Source organism: Dendrobates tinctorius, unplaced genomic scaffold (assembly GCF_039654945.1).
Source record: "Dendrobates tinctorius isolate UK_male_01 unplaced genomic scaffold, ASM3965494v1 ptg000056l, whole genome shotgun sequence".
Lineage (NCBI taxonomy): Eukaryota > Metazoa > Chordata > Amphibia > Anura > Dendrobatidae > Dendrobates > Dendrobates tinctorius.
This window is the reverse complement of record NW_027361724.1, coordinates 10881853-10900530: the sequence shown is the minus strand read 5'-3', so window position 1 is coordinate 10900530 and position 18678 is coordinate 10881853.

Genomic DNA, 18678 nt, shown 5'->3' with positions numbered 1-18678 from the left:
CCTCACCCCCCTTTCCTGGTATGCATGGTCCCCTCACCCCCTATCCTGGTATGCGTGGTCCCCTCACTCCCCTTTTGTGGTACATGTGGTCCCCTCACCCCCCTTTTGTGGTATGTGTGGTCCCCTCACCCTCCTTTCGTGGTATGTGTGGTCCCCTCACCCCCCTTTTGTGGTATGCGTGGTCCCCTCACTCCCCTTTCATGGTATGCATGGTCCCCTCACCCCCTATCCTGGTATGCGTGGTCCCCTCACTCCCTTTTGTGGTACATGTGGTCCCCTCACCCCCCTTTCGTGGTATGTGTGGTCCCCTCACCCTCCTTTCGTGGTATGCGTGGTCCTCTCACCCTCCTTTCGTGGTATGCATCATCCCCTCACCCCCTATCCTGGTAAACGTGGTCCCCTCACCCCCCTATCCTGGTATGCATGGTCCCCTCACCCCCCCTTTTGTGGTATACATGGTCACCTCACCCTCCTTTCGTGGTATGTGTGGTCCCCTCACCCTCCTTTTCGTGGTATGTGTGGTCCCCTCACCCCCCTTTCGTGGTATGCGTGGTCCCCTCACTCCCCTTTCGTGGTATGCATGGTCCCCTCACTCCCCTTTCGTGGTATGCATGGTCCCCTCACCCCCCTTTTGTGGTATACATGGTCCCCTCACCCCCCTTTCATGGTATGCGTGGTCCCCTCACTCCCCTTTCGTGGTATGCATGGTCCCCTCACCCCCCTTTCGTGATATACATGGTCCCCTCACCCTCCTTTCGTGGCATGCGTGGTCCTTTCACCCTCCTTTTGTGGTATGCGTGGTCACCTCACCCCATTTCGTGGTATGCGTGGTCCCCTCACTCTCCTTTTGTGGTATGTGTGGTCCCCTCACCCTCCTTTCGTGGTATGTGTGGTCCCCTCACCCCCCTTTCGTGGTATGCGTGGTCCCCTCACTCCCCTTTCGTGGTATGCATGGTCCCCTCACCCTCCTTTCTTGGTATGCATGGTCCCCTCACCCCCCTTTCGTGGTATGCATGGTCCCCTCACTCCCCTTTCCTGGTATGCGTGGTCCTCTCACCCCCTATCCTAGTATGCGTGGTCCCCTCTCTCCCCTTTCGTGGTATGCGTGGTCCCCTCACTCCCCTTTCCTTTTATGCATGGTCCCCTCACCCCCCTTTAGTGGTATGCATGGTCCCCTGTCCCCCCTTTCCTGGTATGCATGGGCCCCTGTCCCCCTTTCCTGGTATGCATGGTCCCCCTCACCCCTATTAAATTACACACATACCAAAAAAAACCATTTATACTCACCCTTCTTCCCTGTGCTCTAGCGCTGCCTGTCACGTTCTGCTGGAGGCCGGGGGAGGAGTCTGGCGCTGGAGTATGCGAATGCCCATAGCGCTGTTCGGCACCATATTGCTGAAGACACTGCAAATGTGTCTTCAGTAAAATGGTGCCGGATCGCGTTATGCGCATGCGCGATTCTGGTCGCTCTCCTGGCCCGGTCTTCGGCCAAAGAGAAGCGCCGCGGCAACGCTCCTCCCGGTCAGGTAAGTATGTAAGTATGGCGCCAGACATAGCGGTATGCAGTGTGTATGCGTACCGCCATCTCCGGCGCCATACACACTCCTCACCGCTGGCTGCCTCATTCTGTCTGGAGTCAGACTACGCAGGCGCGTCGCACTTGCGCAGTCTATAAAGGCTTCAGACAGAGTGACGCTTAGCCGGTTATATTATAGATACTACAACATGTCTTTTACACAATGTAATCCATAAAATTTGAACTAAAGGGGCACGCCGGTGTTTATTATTTTAAATGTAATAATTTTCAACATGTAAATTAATAACTATGACTGTGAGTGTTAAAGATACTCTCTGCTAGGTCATGATGACATGCTCAATCCCTCCGTCAGTTTTTAAAGGGCTTGTCCAAGCTTTTGATATTGATGATAAATCTGTAGCATAGGTCATCAATACCAAATGGATGGGGGTCTAACACCCAGCACTCCCACAAACCAGTTGTTTTCAGGTCCAGCTCCGGTCTGATGTAAAAGTGAATGTAGCCAGAATAGAATAGCCCTGTTCACTGTCTACTGGCAATTCTCGGCAATGACCACTTGAATTAATAAGATGAGCATCAGCTCTCTGCAGCGGCCTCTACATTCTACAGCCCTGACAAAGGATCTTCCGAAACGCGCGTCGGGGCGTGATCCGCACTTGTCCTGGGACCACTATCACATATATTAAGGTAACCCTCTCCATGCTGTATATTCTGATGGATATCCTGGTGTTCATAACTGGCAGCCATATTCATTGTTGTGAGATTTTGTGATATGGATTATTTATTGGTAAAATATTTATATATATTGGGTCACATTATTTATTAAAATATATATCTTCATTTTTTTGGATACACACACACATATATATATACTGTATATATATAATATCTCCTTTTGTTTCATGGCTCACTAGGCTATATGCATCATATACTCTATTTTAGCATTTACATATTAGCATTTTTATCGGTAAATCATGACACCATTATTTTGGCATTTACTTTGGCATGCATAGGGTGTTTTATTTGGATCTAAGGTAATAACCTTTATTTATGAATTATTATATTTAAGCACCTTAGTTCTTTTATTAATTTAATAACATTGTGTGGTCCCCGTTACATCTTATCCTATTTTTTGTGCTGTACTGTTGCTTTTATGTCTTTTTGTGTGGTGCACCTTTTTATACTGCCTCTTCTTGCCAAATACTTCAAATAAAGGCATTTTATTTCAACAAGTCAGACCTTCCCCTGTCTATGTATTTATTCATTTATAGATTCATTTTAATAAGAACCTTTTATTCCCTCTTAAAACCATTTTTCCTAGTTTTTAGATTTATACTGTGAATGGCGATGGGTTGTTCTGTCTTCATTCATTGTTTAGACCTGACCGCCACTGGTGCCGAGAACACCTAACAGGTGAGGAATCGGATGTCAGATCCTAAATGATCTGTCATAAGCCTGGACAACCCCTTCAATCATATTTCTCTAAAACCAAATGAAGACAGAACTGAGCAGGTATTTTAATGCCATTCCAAATTTTAAAGGGTATTCCCATCTTCATTGGTTCCTATAGTAAAATATTAATTATAAAAACGAGCACTTTTCCAATTTTCTATTTATTAAAATTTTCAGCCATTCTTGAGCTATTAACACTATTCTTTTGTTTACATCTTATTACCTAGGAGACCGATCACCACTGCAGTCTAGCAGTGGTGGCCATACATCCAATTCTTCTAAGCTCTTTTCCATTGCATTTGTAAGGACTATTTTGAAGCTGGCCGGGATCGCTGGAGCGCACAGTCAACGCCTAATCCCGGCAAGCTTCAGTGCAGTGCTAACAAGCTAGACAGCAGTGGTGGTCAGCTTCCTTGGTAACGTGCATTAATCGCAAGAAAAATTGTGAATATCCCAAAATTAGCTGTATTTTTTAATAAGCAGTGAAAAGCAAAAGTGATTGCTTTTGCAAGTATTTTCGCATGATACCCATCCATTAACCCCTTCACCCCCAAGGGTGGTTTGCACGTTCATGACCGGGCCAATTTTTACAATTCTGACCACTGTACCTTTATGAGGTCATAACTCTGGAACGCTTCTATGGATTCTGGTGATTCTGACATTGTTTTCTCGTGACATATTGTACTTCATATTAGTGGTAAAATTTCATTAAAATAACTTGCGTTTATTTGTGAAAAAAACAGAAATTTGGCAAAAATTTTGAAAATTTTGCAATTTTCCAACTTTGAATTTTTATGCCCTTAAATCACAGAGATACCGCACACAAAAAACTTGATAACTAACATTTCCCACATGTTTACATCAGCACAATTTTGGAACCAAAATTTTTTTTTGTTAGGAAGTTATAAGGGTTAAAAGTTGACCAGCGATTTCTAATTTTTACAACACCATTTTATTTTTAGGACCACATCACATTTGAAGCCACTTTGATGGGTCTATATGATAGAAAATACCCAAAAGTGACACCATTCTAAAAACTGCACCCCTTAAGGTGCTCAAAACCACATTCAAGAAGTTTATTAACCCTTTAGGTGCGTCACAGGAATTTTTTTGAATATTTAAAAAAAATGAACATCTAACTTTTTTTCACAAAAAAAATACTTCAGGCTCAATTTTTTTATTTTACCAAGGGTAACAGGAGAAATTGGACTGCAAAAGTTATTGTGCAATTTGTCCTGAGTACGCTGATACCTGATTTGTGGGGGGGAACGACTGTTTCGGCGCATGGCAGAGCTCAGAATGGAAGGAGCGCCGTTTGACTTTTTCAATGCAAAATTGGCTGGAATTCAGATCTGTCACGCTCGCGCCTTGGCTGAATGGCGCGAGCCGGGGGTTGTGGCCCCACTGTGCCACAGACCAGACTACCCTGGAAGGGGCGTGACTGCGACAGCTACCTTCGTCTTCACTGGAGCCTCTGATGGTGAGGTCAGGCTTGTGTGGCAGGTAGCTGCCGGGTGCCACTCCAGGGTGGTGTCTGGCTGTGGCTGCTGATCCCACTCGGGAACAGGACACCTGGACAGGTGCGAGTGACAAGCAGGCTGAGACACTGGGCAAGTAGGCACGGCTTGGTAAACTGGCAGGCAGGCACGGCTTGGAGGCACGGCTTGGAGACACTGGGCAAGTGGGCACGGCTTGGAGACACTGGACACGGCTTGGAGACAATGGGCAAGCGGACACGGCTTGGAGACACTGGGCAAGCGGGCACGGCTTGGAGACACTGGACACGGCTTGGAGACACTGGGCAAGCGGACACGGCTTGGAGACACAGGGCAAGCAGGAGTGGTATATGAGAGAACAGGTTTGGACCTGTTCACACAGGAGATGCAGGTATGGATATAGGCAGGAAGGTGTGGTATATGAGAGAACAGGTTTGGACCTGTTCACACAGGAGATGCAGGTATGGATATAGGCAGGAAGGTGTGGTATATGAGAGAACAGGTTTGGACCTGTTCACACAGGAGATGCAGGTATGGATATAGGCAGGAAGGAGTGGTATATGAGAGAACAGGTTTGGACCTGTTCACACAGGAGATGCAGGTAGGCAGATCCGCAGGAGTGCGGAGCAGGCAGAGCCGCAGGAATGCGGAGCAGGCAGAGCCGCAGGAGTGCCGAGCAGGCAGAGCCGCAGGAGTGCCGAGCAGGCAGAGCCGCAGGAGTGCGGAACAGGCAGAGCCGCGGGAGTGTGGAACAGGCAGAGCCGCAGGAGTGCGGAACACAGATAAAGCTGCGAGAGTGCAGATGCACAGACAGGGAGGACACAAGGAAAAACACAGCAAGGAAGGAACCACAAACAAGGAGACTGACAGACAGAGGTAAGACTGAGTTCAGACAGAGACACAGGGACAAAGACACAAGGACCAGGATATTCTGCCTCCTGGCAGGCAGACAGAGTACGGACAAGGTACAGGGAACAAGACTCAAGGGCCAGGATATTCTGCCTCCTGGCAGGCGGACAAGGTACAAAGCGAGACAGAGTATTCCTACAGAGAAGGAGATACACAGAACAGGGCCTGGCTAGTTCAGCAGCAAGGAGCTAACTGAGTTTAGACATTGCACAGGCAATGTTTCAGTGGGAGTGGCGAAACTAAATAGTCAAGGGCTCCAGGTGATTGGTCAGGGACAGATTACCCATGTGCACCCAGACTGCATAAGAACCAGAGAGTTCAGGCGCCGCCCCCCTATACACACAGTCAGGAAACATGGAGAGCAAGCAGGAAAACAAGAGGCATAGCACATGGAGCTCAGGGCTGGCAACAGACAGATTTCACAGCATGGCTTGAAGCAGAAAGTAAGTTGGTGTGCGGGGGATGGGAGGCCATGCAGTGACGCCAGCAAGGTTGTTACAGTACCCCCCCTTTATGGCCCCTCTTCCTTAAGCCTGCCAGAATGGCCTGAAGAAGGAGTATGGGACCACACACAGTCCAGGTTGACACGACATCCTTTAGGTAGGGTGGAGTATGTGTGCCATCAGGAATCCCAGATTGCCCGGTTTCTTGGTGCCCAAGGGAGTCAGTTTCCAACACAGAGGGTACAAAGACTTCTTCCTCCTGATTGGCAGAAGGCAGGGACCTGGAAGCTTCAGACTTGACCCCTACATCAGCCGGCCAGCTAGAAACAGAAGACACCATCACCGAGTCCGACTTCCGCCCGATGTGCCAGAAAAATTGGACCTCCTCCTCCCGGTTGGTGAGAAATGGAGATAGGTAGGTCACTGCTCCAACATCTTCACACACCTGCCAAATGGAAGCTGGAGGCATACATACAGGGAGCTACTTCAGCCTGTTACCCTGAAAAAACTGGACCACATCCTCCTGGTTAGATAATGGGTAAAGCTCTGTCTTGGGACCTTCACCCCTGGGCCACAGGGGAGCTGAAGGCATACACTCAGGATCCATCTTCAGCCCTTTATCCTGGGGAAGACAATCAAGAGGCAGGGGTGCTCTTGGGAGCAGGACACTGGTATAGTCGCTGGGGACGTGTGAGGAGACTGAGACTGCCTCCCCCTCTTCAGAGGCATCCTGACACCTTGACTCGGCGACTAGCAAACCAGGCAAAGAAGACGACTTTGCTGACTGAATGCGACACAAGGGAACCAGACACCTCTTGTCACTTGGTTGTTTCAAGTGTGGTGCCTTGCTGGGTCTCCAAACATAAATGGGCATCAGGATCTCTGGTTCAGAATGACCCATGGGCATACCAGACAGCAAATGGAAGACAAACTTCTTCGTATACAAAGCTCCGACCTGGAGCTGTAGTTGTCCTTGCAGGACTAGACTGATCTCCAATAGGGCTCGGCCACCTCGAGACAACGCCCACGCCGGCTTCGGGAGCTGTATGACAGAGACCACACACTGACTCTGTAAGACTGGCGACTTAAATACACCAAAGCTCCCTGAAGGCAGAGAAACAGTTAAAGAGTTTAATGGAAAGGGAGTACTCTCGCCAGGGACAGCCTCTTCTACTGGCCCAGGATTCTGGAGTACAGGCTTCACAGGACAGAGGCCAGATTCCGGCTGCAACTTGGCCCGCTTCTTCTTTTTAGACCTCTTGGATCTTGCACGGGAGGCCGCATCGGCAAACTGAGGAACAGGTGATGGCTGGACTGTCATAGGTGGTTGAGACGATTCATCCACAGGTTCCTCTTGTCTCTGGAAGCTTGGAGGGGAAGACTTTTCAAGAACAGCTGGACGAGGCATGTCAAACACTTTACGGAAGGCCACCAGGAAGGCCCCCAGGCTCAAGACGACAGGATCCCCTGCTTCCCAAAGGGGACAGATCCATATCAAGGCATCACCAGCTAGGTAGGACATGATATATGCCACCTTGACCCGGTCAGAGGGGAAACAAACTGCATTCTGCAGGATGTAGTGCAGGCACTTTTTCAGGAACCCTTGGCACTCTTTGGGGTCCCCATAGAACCTAGGCGGATCTGCTGGGTCGTGCTCTTCGTAGGCCAGAAGCTGCTCATAGATGGCCTTGGAGACTATGAGTGGTTCAGAAGTCTCCACAATTGGAACCACACAAGGCGGAACAAACTCTTCCGGTGGCTCACACTGGCAGGGAGAGAGTTCATGACGCTCTGCGAGCGGAAGGACATGGGACTCAGCGGGGACCATGGCCTGTGCAAACTGTCACGCTCGCGCCTTGGCTGAATGGGGGGAGCCGGGGGTTGTGGCCCTACTGTGCCACAGACCAGACTACCCTGGAAGGGGCGTGACTGCGACAGCTACCTTGGTCTTCACTGGACCCTCTGATGGTGAGGTCAGGCTTGTGCGGCAGGTAGCTGCCGGGTGCCACTCCAGGGTGGTGTCTGGCTGTGGCTGCTGATCCCACTCGGGAACAGGACACCTGGACAGGTGCGAGTGACAAGCAGGCTGAGACACTGGGCAAGCAGGCACGGCTTGGTACACTGGCAGGCAGGCACGGCTTGGAGGCACGGCTTGGAGACACTGGGCAAGTGGGCACGGCTTGGAGACACTGGACACGGCTTGGAGACACTGGGCAAGCGGACACGGCATGGAGACACTGGGCAAGCGGGCACGGCTTGGAGACACTGGACACGGCTTGGAGACACTGGGCAAGCGGACACGGCTTGGAGACACAGGGCAAGCAGGAGTGGTATATGAGAGAACAGGTTTGGACCTGTTCACACAGGAGATGCAGGTATGGATATAGGCAGGAAGGTGTGGTATATGAGAGAACAGGTTTGGACCTGTTCACACAGGAGATGCAGGTATGGATATAGGCAGGAAGGTGTGGTATATGAGAGAACAGGTTTGGACCTGTTCACACAGGAGATGCAGGTATGGATATAGGCAGGAAGGAGTGGTATATGAGAGAACAGGTTTAAATTACACACATACCAAAAAAAACCATTTATACTCACCCTTCTTCCCTGTGCTCTAGCGCTGCCTGTCACGTTCTGCTGGAGGCCGGGGGAGGAGTCTGGCGCTGGAGTATGCGAATGCCCATAGCGCTGTTCGGCACCATATTGCTGAAGACACTGCAAATGTGTCTTCAGTAAAATGGTGCCGGATCGCGTTATGCGCATGCGCGATTCTGGTCGCTCTCCTGGCCCGGTCTTCGGCCAAAGAGAAGCGCCGCGGCAACGCTCCTCCCGGTCAGGTAAGTATGTAAGTATGGCGCCAGACATAGCGGTATGCAGTGTGTATGCGTACCGCCATCTCCGGCGCCATACACACTCCTCACCGCTGGCTGCCTCATTCTGTCTGGAGTCAGACTACGCAGGCGCGTCGCACTTGCGCAGTCTATAAAGGCTTCGGACAGAGTGACGCTTAGCCGGTTATATTATAGATACTACAACATGTCTTTTACACAATGTAATCCATAAAATTTGAACTAAAGGGGCACGCCGGTGTTTATTATTTTAAATGTAATAATTTTCAACATGTAAATTAATAACTATGACTGTGAGTGTTAAAGATACTCTCTGCTAGGTCATGATGACATGCTCAATCCCTCCGTCAGTTTTTAAAGGGCTTGTCCAAGCTTATGATATTGATGATAAATCTGTAGCATAGGTCATCAATACCAAATGGATGGGGGTCTAACACCCAGCACTCCCACAAACCAGTTGTTTTCAGGTCCAGCTCCGGTCTGATGTAAAAGTGAATGTAGCCAGAATAGAATAGCCCTGTTCACTGTCTACTGGCAATTCTCGGCAATGACCACTTGAATTAATAAGATGAGCATCAGCTCTCTGCAGCGGCCTCTACATTCTACAGCCCTGACAAAGGATCTTCCGAAACGCGCGTCGGGGCGTGATCCGCACTTGTCCTGGGACCACTATCACATATATTAAGGTAACCCTCTCCATGCTGTATATTCTGATGGATATCCTGGTGTTCATAACTGGCAGCCATATTCATTGTTGTGAGATTTTGTGATATGGATTATTTATTGGTAAAATATTTATATATATTGGGTCACATTATTTATTAAAATATATATCTTCATTTTTTTGGATACACACACACATATATATATACTGTATATATATAATATCTCCTTTTGTTTCATGGCTCACTAGGCTATATGCATCATATACTCTATTTTAGCATTTACATATTAGCATTTTTATCGGTAAATCATGACACCATTATTTTGGCATTTACTTTGGCATGCATAGGGTGTTTTATTTGGATCTAAGGTAATAACCTTTATTTATGAATTATTATATTTAAGCACCTTAGTTCTTTTATTAATTTAATAACATTGTGTGGTCCCCGTTACATCTTATCCTATTTTTTGTGCTGTACTGTTGCTTTTATGTCTTTTTGTGTGGTGCACCTTTTTATACTGCCTCTTCTTGCCAAATACTTCAAATAAAGGCATTTTATTTCAACAAGTCAGACCTTCCCCTGTCTATGTATTTATTCATTTATAGATTCATTTTAATAAGAACCTTTTATTCCCTCTTAAAACCATTTTTCCTAGTTTTTAGATTTATACTGTGAATGGCGATGGGTTGTTCTGTCTTCATTCATTGTTTAGACCTGACCGCCACTGGTGCCGAGAACACCTAACAGGTGAGGAATCGGATGTCAGATCCTAAATGATCTGTCATAAGCCTGGACAACCCCTTCAATCATATTTCTCTAAAACCAAATGAAGACAGAACTGAGCAGGTATTTTAATGCCATTCCAAATTTTAAAGGGTATTCCCATCTTCATTGGTTCCTATAGTAAAATATTAATTATAAAAACGAGCACTTTTCCAATTTTCTATTTATTCAAATTTTCAGCCATTCTTGAGCTATTAACACTATTCTTTTGTTTACATCTTATTACCTAGGAGACCGATCACCACTGCAGTCTAGCAGTGGTGGCCATACATCCAATTCTTCTAAGCTCTTTTCCATTGCATTTGTAAGGACTATTTTGAAGCTGGCCGGGATCGCTGGAGCGCACAGTCAACGCCTAATCCCGGCAAGCTTCAGTGCAGTGCTAACAAGCTAGACAGCAGTGGTGGTCAGCTTCCTTGGTAACGTGCATTAATCGCAAGAAAAATTGTGAATATCCCAAAATTAGCTGTATTTTTTAATAAGCAGTGAAAAGCAAAAGTGATTGCTTTTGCAAGTATTTTCGCATGATACCCATCCATTAACCCCTTCACCCCCAAGGGTGGTTTGCACGTTCATGACCGGGCCAATTTTTACAATTCTGACCACTGTACCTTTATGAGGTCATAACTCTGGAACGCTTCTATGGATCCTGGTGATTCTGACATTGTTTTCTCGTGACATATTGTACTTCATATTAGTGGTAAAATTTCATTAAAATAACTTGCGTTTATTTGTGAAAAAAACAGAAATTTGGCAAAAATTTTGAAAATTTCGCAATTTTCCAACTTTGAATTTTTATGCCCTTAAATCACAGAGATACCGCACACAAAAAACTTGATAACTAACATTTCCCACATGTTTACATCAGCACAATTTTGGAACCAAAATTTTTTTTTGTTAGGAAGTTATAAGGGTTAAAAGTTGACCAGCGATTTCTAATTTTTACAACACCATTTTATTTTTAGGACCACATCACATTTGAAGCCACTTTGATGGGTCTATATGATAGAAAATACCCAAAAGTGACACCATTCTAAAAACTGAACCCCTTAAGGTGCTCAAAACCACATTCAAGAAGTTTATTAACCCTTTAGGTGCGTCACAGGAATTTTTTTGAATATTTAAAAAAAATGAACATCTAACTTTTTTTCACAAAAAAAATACTTCAGGCTCAATTTTTTTATTTTACCAAGGGTAACAGGAGAAATTGGACTGCAAAAGTTATTGTGCAATTTGTCCTGAGTACGCTGATACCTGATTTGTGGGGGGGAACGACTGTTTCGGCGCATGGCAGAGCTCAGAATGGAAGGAGCGCCGTTTGACTTTTTCAATGCAAAATTGGCTGGAATTCAGATCTGTCACGCTCGCGCCTTGGCTGAATGGCGCGAGCCGGGGGTTGTGGCCCCACTGTGCCACAGACCAGACTACCCTGGAAGGGGCGTGACTGCGACAGCTACCTTCGTCTTCACTGGAGCCTCTGATGGTGAGGTCAGGCTTGTGTGGCAGGTAGCTGCCGGGTGCCACTCCAGGGTGGTGTCTGGCTGTGGCTGCTGATCCCACTCGGGAACAGGACACCTGGACAGGTGCGAGTGACAAGCAGGCTGAGACACTGGGCAAGTAGGCACGGCTTGGTAAACTGGCAGGCAGGCACGGCTTGGAGGCACGGCTTGGAGACACTGGGCAAGTGGGCACGGCTTGGAGACACTGGACACGGCTTGGAGACAATGGGCAAGCGGACACGGCTTGGAGACACTGGGCAAGCGGGCACGGCTTGGAGACACTGGACACGGCTTGGAGACACTGGGCAAGCGGACACGGCTTGGAGACACAGGGCAAGCAGGAGTGGTATATGAGAGAACAGGTTTGGACCTGTTCACACAGGAGATGCAGGTATGGATATAGGCAGGAAGGTGTGGTATATGAGAGAACAGGTTTGGACCTGTTCACACAGGAGATGCAGGTATGGATATAGGCAGGAAGGTGTGGTATATGAGAGAACAGGTTTGGACCTGTTCACACAGGAGATGCAGGTATGGATATAGGCAGGAAGGAGTGGTATATGAGAGAACAGGTTTGGACCTGTTCACACAGGAGATGCAGGTAGGCAGATCCACAGGAGTGCGGAGCAGGCAGAGCCGCAGGAATGCGGAGCAGGCAGAGCCGCAGGAGTGCCGAGCAGGCAGAGCCGCAGGAGTGCCGAGCAGGCAGAGCCGCAGGAGTGCGGAACAGGCAGAGCCGCGGGAGTGTGGAACAGGCAGAGCCGCAGGAGTGCGGAACACAGATAAAGCTGCGAGAGTGCAGATGCACAGACAGGGAGGACACAAGGAAAAACACAGCAAGGAAGGAACCACAAACAAGGAGACTGACAGACAGAGGTAAGACTGAGTTCAGACAGAGACACAGGGACAAAGACACAAGGACCAGGATATTCTGCCTCCTGGCAGGCAGACAGAGTACGGACAAGGTACAGGGAACAAGACTCAAGGGCCAGGATATTCTGCCTCCTGGCAGGCGGACAAGGTACAAAGCGAGACAGAGTATTCCTACAGAGAAGGAGATACACAGAACAGGGCCTGGCTAGTTCAGCAGCAAGGAGCTAACTGAGTTTAGACATTGCACAGGCAATGTTTCAGTGGGAGTGGCGAAACTAAATAGTCAAGGGCTCCAGGTGATTGGTCAGGGACAGATTACCCATGTGCACCCAGACTGCATAAGAACCAGAGAGTTCAGGCGCCGCCCCCCTATACACACAGTCAGGAAACATGGAGAGCAAGCAGGAAAACAAGAGGCATAGCACATGGAGCTCAGGGCTGGCAACAGACAGATTTCACAGCATGGCTTGAAGCAGAAAGTAAGTTGGTGTGCGGGGGATGGGAGGCCATGCAGTGACGCCAGCAAGGTTGTTACAGTACCCCCCCTTTATGGCCCCTCTTCCTTAAGCCTGCCAGAATGGCCTGAAGAAGGAGTATGGGACCACACACAGTCCAGGTTGACACGACATCCTTTAGGTAGGGTGGAGTATGTGTGCCATCAGGAATCCCAGATTGCCCGGTTTCTTGGTGCCCAAGGGAGTCAGTTTCCAACACAGAGGGTACAAAGACTTCTTCCTCCTGATTGGCAGAAGGCAGGGACCTGGAAGCTTCAGACTTGACCCCTACATCAGCCGGCCAGCTAGAAACAGAAGACACCATCACCGAGTCCGACTTCCGCCCGATGTGCCAGAAAAATTGGACCTCCTCCTCCCGGTTGGTGAGAAATGGAGATAGGTAGGTCACTGCTCCAACATCTTCACACACCTGCCAAATGGAAGCTGGAGGCATACATACAGGGAGCTACTTCAGCCTGTTACCCTGAAAAAACTGGACCACATCCTCCTGGTTAGATAATGGGTAAAGCTCTGTCTTGGGACCTTCACCCCTGGGCCACAGGGGAGCTGAAGGCATACACTCAGGATCCATCTTCAGCCCTTTATCCTGGGGAAGACAATCAAGAGGCAGGGGTGCTCTTGGGAGCAGGACACTGGTATAGTCGCTGGGGACGTGTGAGGAGACTGAGACTGCCTCCCCCTCTTCAGAGGCATCCTGACACCTTGACTCGGCGACTAGCAAACCAGGCAAAGAAGACGACTTTGCTGACTGAATGCGACACAAGGGAACCAGACACCTCTTGTCACTTGGTTGTTTCAAGTGTGGTGCCTTGCTGGGTCTCCAAACATAAATGGGCATCAGGATCTCTGGTTCAGAATGACCCATGGGCATACCAGACAGCAAATGGAAGACAAACTTCTTCGTATACAAAGCTCCGACCTGGAGCTGTAGTTGTCCTTGCAGGACTAGACTGATCTCCAATAGGGCTCGGCCACCTCGAGACAACGCCCACGCCGGCTTCGGGAGCTGTATGACAGAGACCACACACTGACTCTGTAAGACTGGCGACTTAAATACACCAAAGCTCCCTGAAGGCAGAGAAACAGTTAAAGAGTTTAATGGAAAGGGAGTACTCTCGCCAGGGACAGCCTCTTCTACTGGCCCAGGATTCTGGAGTACAGGCTTCACAGGACAGAGGCCAGATTCCGGCTGCAACTTGGCCCGCTTCTTCTTTTTAGACCTCTTGGATCTTGCACGGGAGGCCGCATCGGCAAACTGAGGAACAGGTGATGGCTGGACTGTCATAGGTGGTTGAGACGATTCATCCACAGGTTCCTCTTGTCTCTGGAAGCTTGGAGGGGAAGACTTTTCAAGAACAGCTGGACGAGGCATGTCAAACACTTTACGGAAGGCCACCAGGAAGGCCCCCAGGCTCAAGACGACAGGATCCCCTGCTTCCCAAAGGGGACAGATCCATATCAAGGCATCACCAGCTAGGTAGGACATGATATATGCCACCTTGACCCGGTCAGAGGGGAAACAAACTGCATTCTGCAGGATGTAGTGCAGGCACTTTTTCAGGAACCCTTGGCACTCTTTGGGGTCCCCATAGAACCTAGGCGGATCTGCTGGGTCGTGCTCTTCGTAGGCCAGAAGCTGCTCATAGATGGCCTTGGAGACTATGAGTGGTTCAGAAGTCTCCACAATTGGAACCACACAAGGCGGAACAAACTCTTCCGGTGGCTCACACTGGCAGGGAGAGAGTTCATGACGCTCTGCGAGCGGAAGGACATGGGACTCAGCGGGGACCATGGCCTGTGCAAACTGTCACGCTCGCGCCTTGGCTGAATGGGGGGAGCCGGGGGTTGTGGCCCTACTGTGCCACAGACCAGACTACCCTGGAAGGGGCGTGACTGCGACAGCTACCTTGGTCTTCACTGGACCCTCTGATGGTGAGGTCAGGCTTGTGCGGCAGGTAGCTGCCGGGTGCCACTCCAGGGTGGTGTCTGGCTGTGGCTGCTGATCCCACTCGGGAACAGGACACCTGGACAGGTGCGAGTGACAAGCAGGCTGAGACACTGGGCAAGCAGGCACGGCTTGGTACACTGGCAGGCAGGCACGGCTTGGAGGCACGGCTTGGAGACACTGGGCAAGTGGGCACGGCTTGGAGACACTGGACACGGCTTGGAGACACTGGGCAAGCGGACACGGCTTGGAGACACTGGGCAAGCGGGCACGGCTTGGAGACACTGGACACGGCTTGGAGACACTGGGCAAGCGGACACGGCTTGGAGACACAGGGCAAGCAGGAGTGGTATATGAGAGAACAGGTTTGGACCTGTTCACACAGGAGATGCAGGTATGGATATAGGCAGGAAGGTGTGGTATATGAGAGAACAGGTTTGGACCTGTTCACACAGGAGATGCAGGTATGGATATAGGCAGGAAGGTGTGGTATATGAGAGAACAGGTTTGGACCTGTTCACACAGGAGATGCAGGTATGGATATAGGCAGGAAGGAGTGGTATATGAGAGAACAGGTTTGGACCTGTTCACACAGGAGATGCAGGTATGGATATAGGCAGGAAGGAGTGGTATATGAGAGAACAGGTTTGGACCTGTTCACACAGGAGATGCAGGTAGGCAGATCCGCAGGAGTGCGGAGCAGGCAGGTCCGCAGGAGTGCGGAGCAGGCAGAGCTGCAGGAGTGCGGAGCAGGCAGAGCCGCAGGAGTGCGGAGCAGGCAGAGCCGCAGGAGTGCGGAACAGGCAGAGCCGCAGGAGTGCGGAACAGGCAGAGCCGCAGGAGTGCGGAACAGGCAGAGCCGCAGGAGTGCGGAACAGGCAGAGCCGCAGGAGTGCGGAGCAGGCAGAGCCGCAGTAGTGCGGAACACAGATAAAGCTGCGAGAGTGCAGATGCACAGACAGGGAGGACACAAGGAAGGAACCACAAACAAGGAGACTGACAGACAGAGGTAAGACTGAGTTCAGACAGAGACACAGGGACAAAGACACAAGGACCAGGATATTCTGCCTCCTGGCAGGCAGACAGAGTATGGACAAGGTACAGGGAACAAGACTCAAGGGCCAGGATATTCTGCCTCCTGGCAGGCGGACAAGGTACAAAGCGAGACAGAGTATTCCTACAGAGAAGGAGATACACAGAACAGGGCCTGGCTAGTTCAGCAGCAAGGAGCTAACTGAGTTTAGACATTGCACAGGCAATGTTTCAGTGGGAGTGGCGAAACTAAATAGTCAAGGGCTCCAGGTGATTGGTCAGGGACAGATTACCCATGTGCACCCAGACTGCATAAGAACCAGAGAGTTCAGGCGCCGCCCCCCTATACACACAGTCAGGAAACATGGAGAGCAAGCAGGAAAACAAGAGGCATAGCACATGGAGCTCAGGGCTGGCAACAGACAGATTTCACAGCATGGCTTGAAGCAGAAAGTAAGATGGTGTGCGGGGGATGGGAGGCCATGCAGTGACGCCAGCAAGGTTGCTACAAGATCGGACGCCATGTCACGTTTGGAGAGTCCCTGATGTACCTAAACAGTGGAAACCCCCTACAAGTGACCCCATTTTGGAAACTAGACCCCCCAAGGAACTTATCTAGATATGTGGTGAGAACTTTGAACCCACAAGGGCTCTACAGAAGTTTATAACGTACAGCGGTACAATTAAAAAATCATATTTTTTCCACAAAAATGATCTTTTCACCCCAATTTTTATTTTCCCAAGGGTAACAGGACCCTAAAAATTATTGTGCAATTTGTCCTGAGTATGCTGATACCCCACATGTGGGGGTAAACCACTATTTGGGCGCATGGCAGAGCTCGGAAGGGAAGCAGCGCCATTTGATGTTTTTGGCTGGAATTGAGATCGGACATCATGTCGCGATTGGAAAACCCCTGATGTACCAAAACAGTGGAAACCCCCCACAAATGACACCATTTTGGAAACTAGACCCCCTAAGGAACTTATCTAGATGTGTGGTGAGAACTTTGAACCCCCAAGGGCTTCACAGAAGTTTATAACATAAAGCCGTACAATTAAAAAATCATATTTTTTCCACAAAAATGATCTTTTCACCCTCAATTTTTATTTTTCCAAGGGTAACAGCACCCTAAAAGTTCTTGTGCAATTTGTCCTGAGTACGCTGATACCACACATGTGGGGGTAAACCACTATTTGGGCACATGGCAGAGCTCGGAAGAGAAGCAGCGCCATTTGACGTTTTTGGCTGGAATTGAGATCGGACACCATGTCGCGATTGGAAAACCCCTGATGTACCTAAACAGTAGAAACCCCCCACAAATGACACCATTTTGGAAACTAGACCCCCCCAAGGAACTTATCTAGATGTGTGGTGAGCACTTTGAACCCCCCAGTGCTTCACAGAAGTTTATAACGCCCGGGCGTGAAAATAAAAAATTCGTATTTTTTCCACAAACATGATCTTTTAGTCACCATTTTTTTATTTTCCCAAGGGTAACAGGAGAAATTGGACCCCAAAAGTTGTTGTCCAATTTGTCCTGAGTATGCTGATACCCCATATGTGGGAGAAAACTACTGTATGGGCACACGTCGGGGATCGGAAGGGAAGTAGTGACGTTTTGGAATGCAGACATTGATGGAATGGTCTGCGGGTGTCATGTTGCCTTTGGAGAGCCCCTAATGTACCTAAACAGTGGAAACCCCCCACAAATGACCCCATTTTGAAAACTAGACCCCCTAAGGAACTTATCTAGATGTGAGGTGAGCACTTTGAACCCCCAAGGGCTTCACAGAAGTTTATGATGCCAGGGCATGAAAATAAAAAAGTCGTATTTTTTCCACAAACATGATCAATTATTCCCCAATTTTTTTATTTTCCCAAGGGTAACAGGAGAAATTGAACCCCAAAAGTTGTTGTCCAATTTGTCCTGAGTAAGCTGACACCCCATATGTGGGAGAAAACTACTGTATGGACACACGTCAGGGCTCGGAAGGGAAGTAGTGACGTTTTGGAATGCAGACATTGATGGAATGGTCTGCGGGAGTCATGTGCGTTTGGAGAGCCCCTGATGTACCTAAACTATTGAAACTCCCCACAAGTGACCCCATTTTGGACACTAGACCCCCCACGGAACTTATCTAGATGTGTGGTGAGCACTTTGAACCCCCAAGTGCTTCACAGAAGTTTATAACGCTCGGACGTGAAAATAAAAAAATCATTTTTTTCCACAAAAATGATATTTTTGCCCCCAATTTTTTATTTTCCTAAGGGTAACAGGAGAAATTGGACCCCAAAAATTGTTTTACAATTTGTCCTGAGTAGGCTGATACCCTACATGTGGGGGTAAAACACTGTTTGGGCGCATGGCAGAGCTTGGAAGGGAAGGAGCACCATATGACTTTTTCAACTCAGAATTGGCTGGAATTGAGATCAGACGCAATGTTGCATTTGGAGAGCCCCTGATGTGCCCAAACAGTGGAAACCCCCAATTCTAACTCCAACCCGAACCCCAACACACCCCTAACCCTAACCTCAGCCCTAACCCTAGCCCTAACCCAAGCCCTAACCCTAGCCCTAACCCTAACCCTAACCCTAGCCCTAACCCTAACCCTAACCCTAACCCTAATGGAAAAATGGAAATAAATACATTTTTTTAATTTTATTATTTTTCCCTAACTA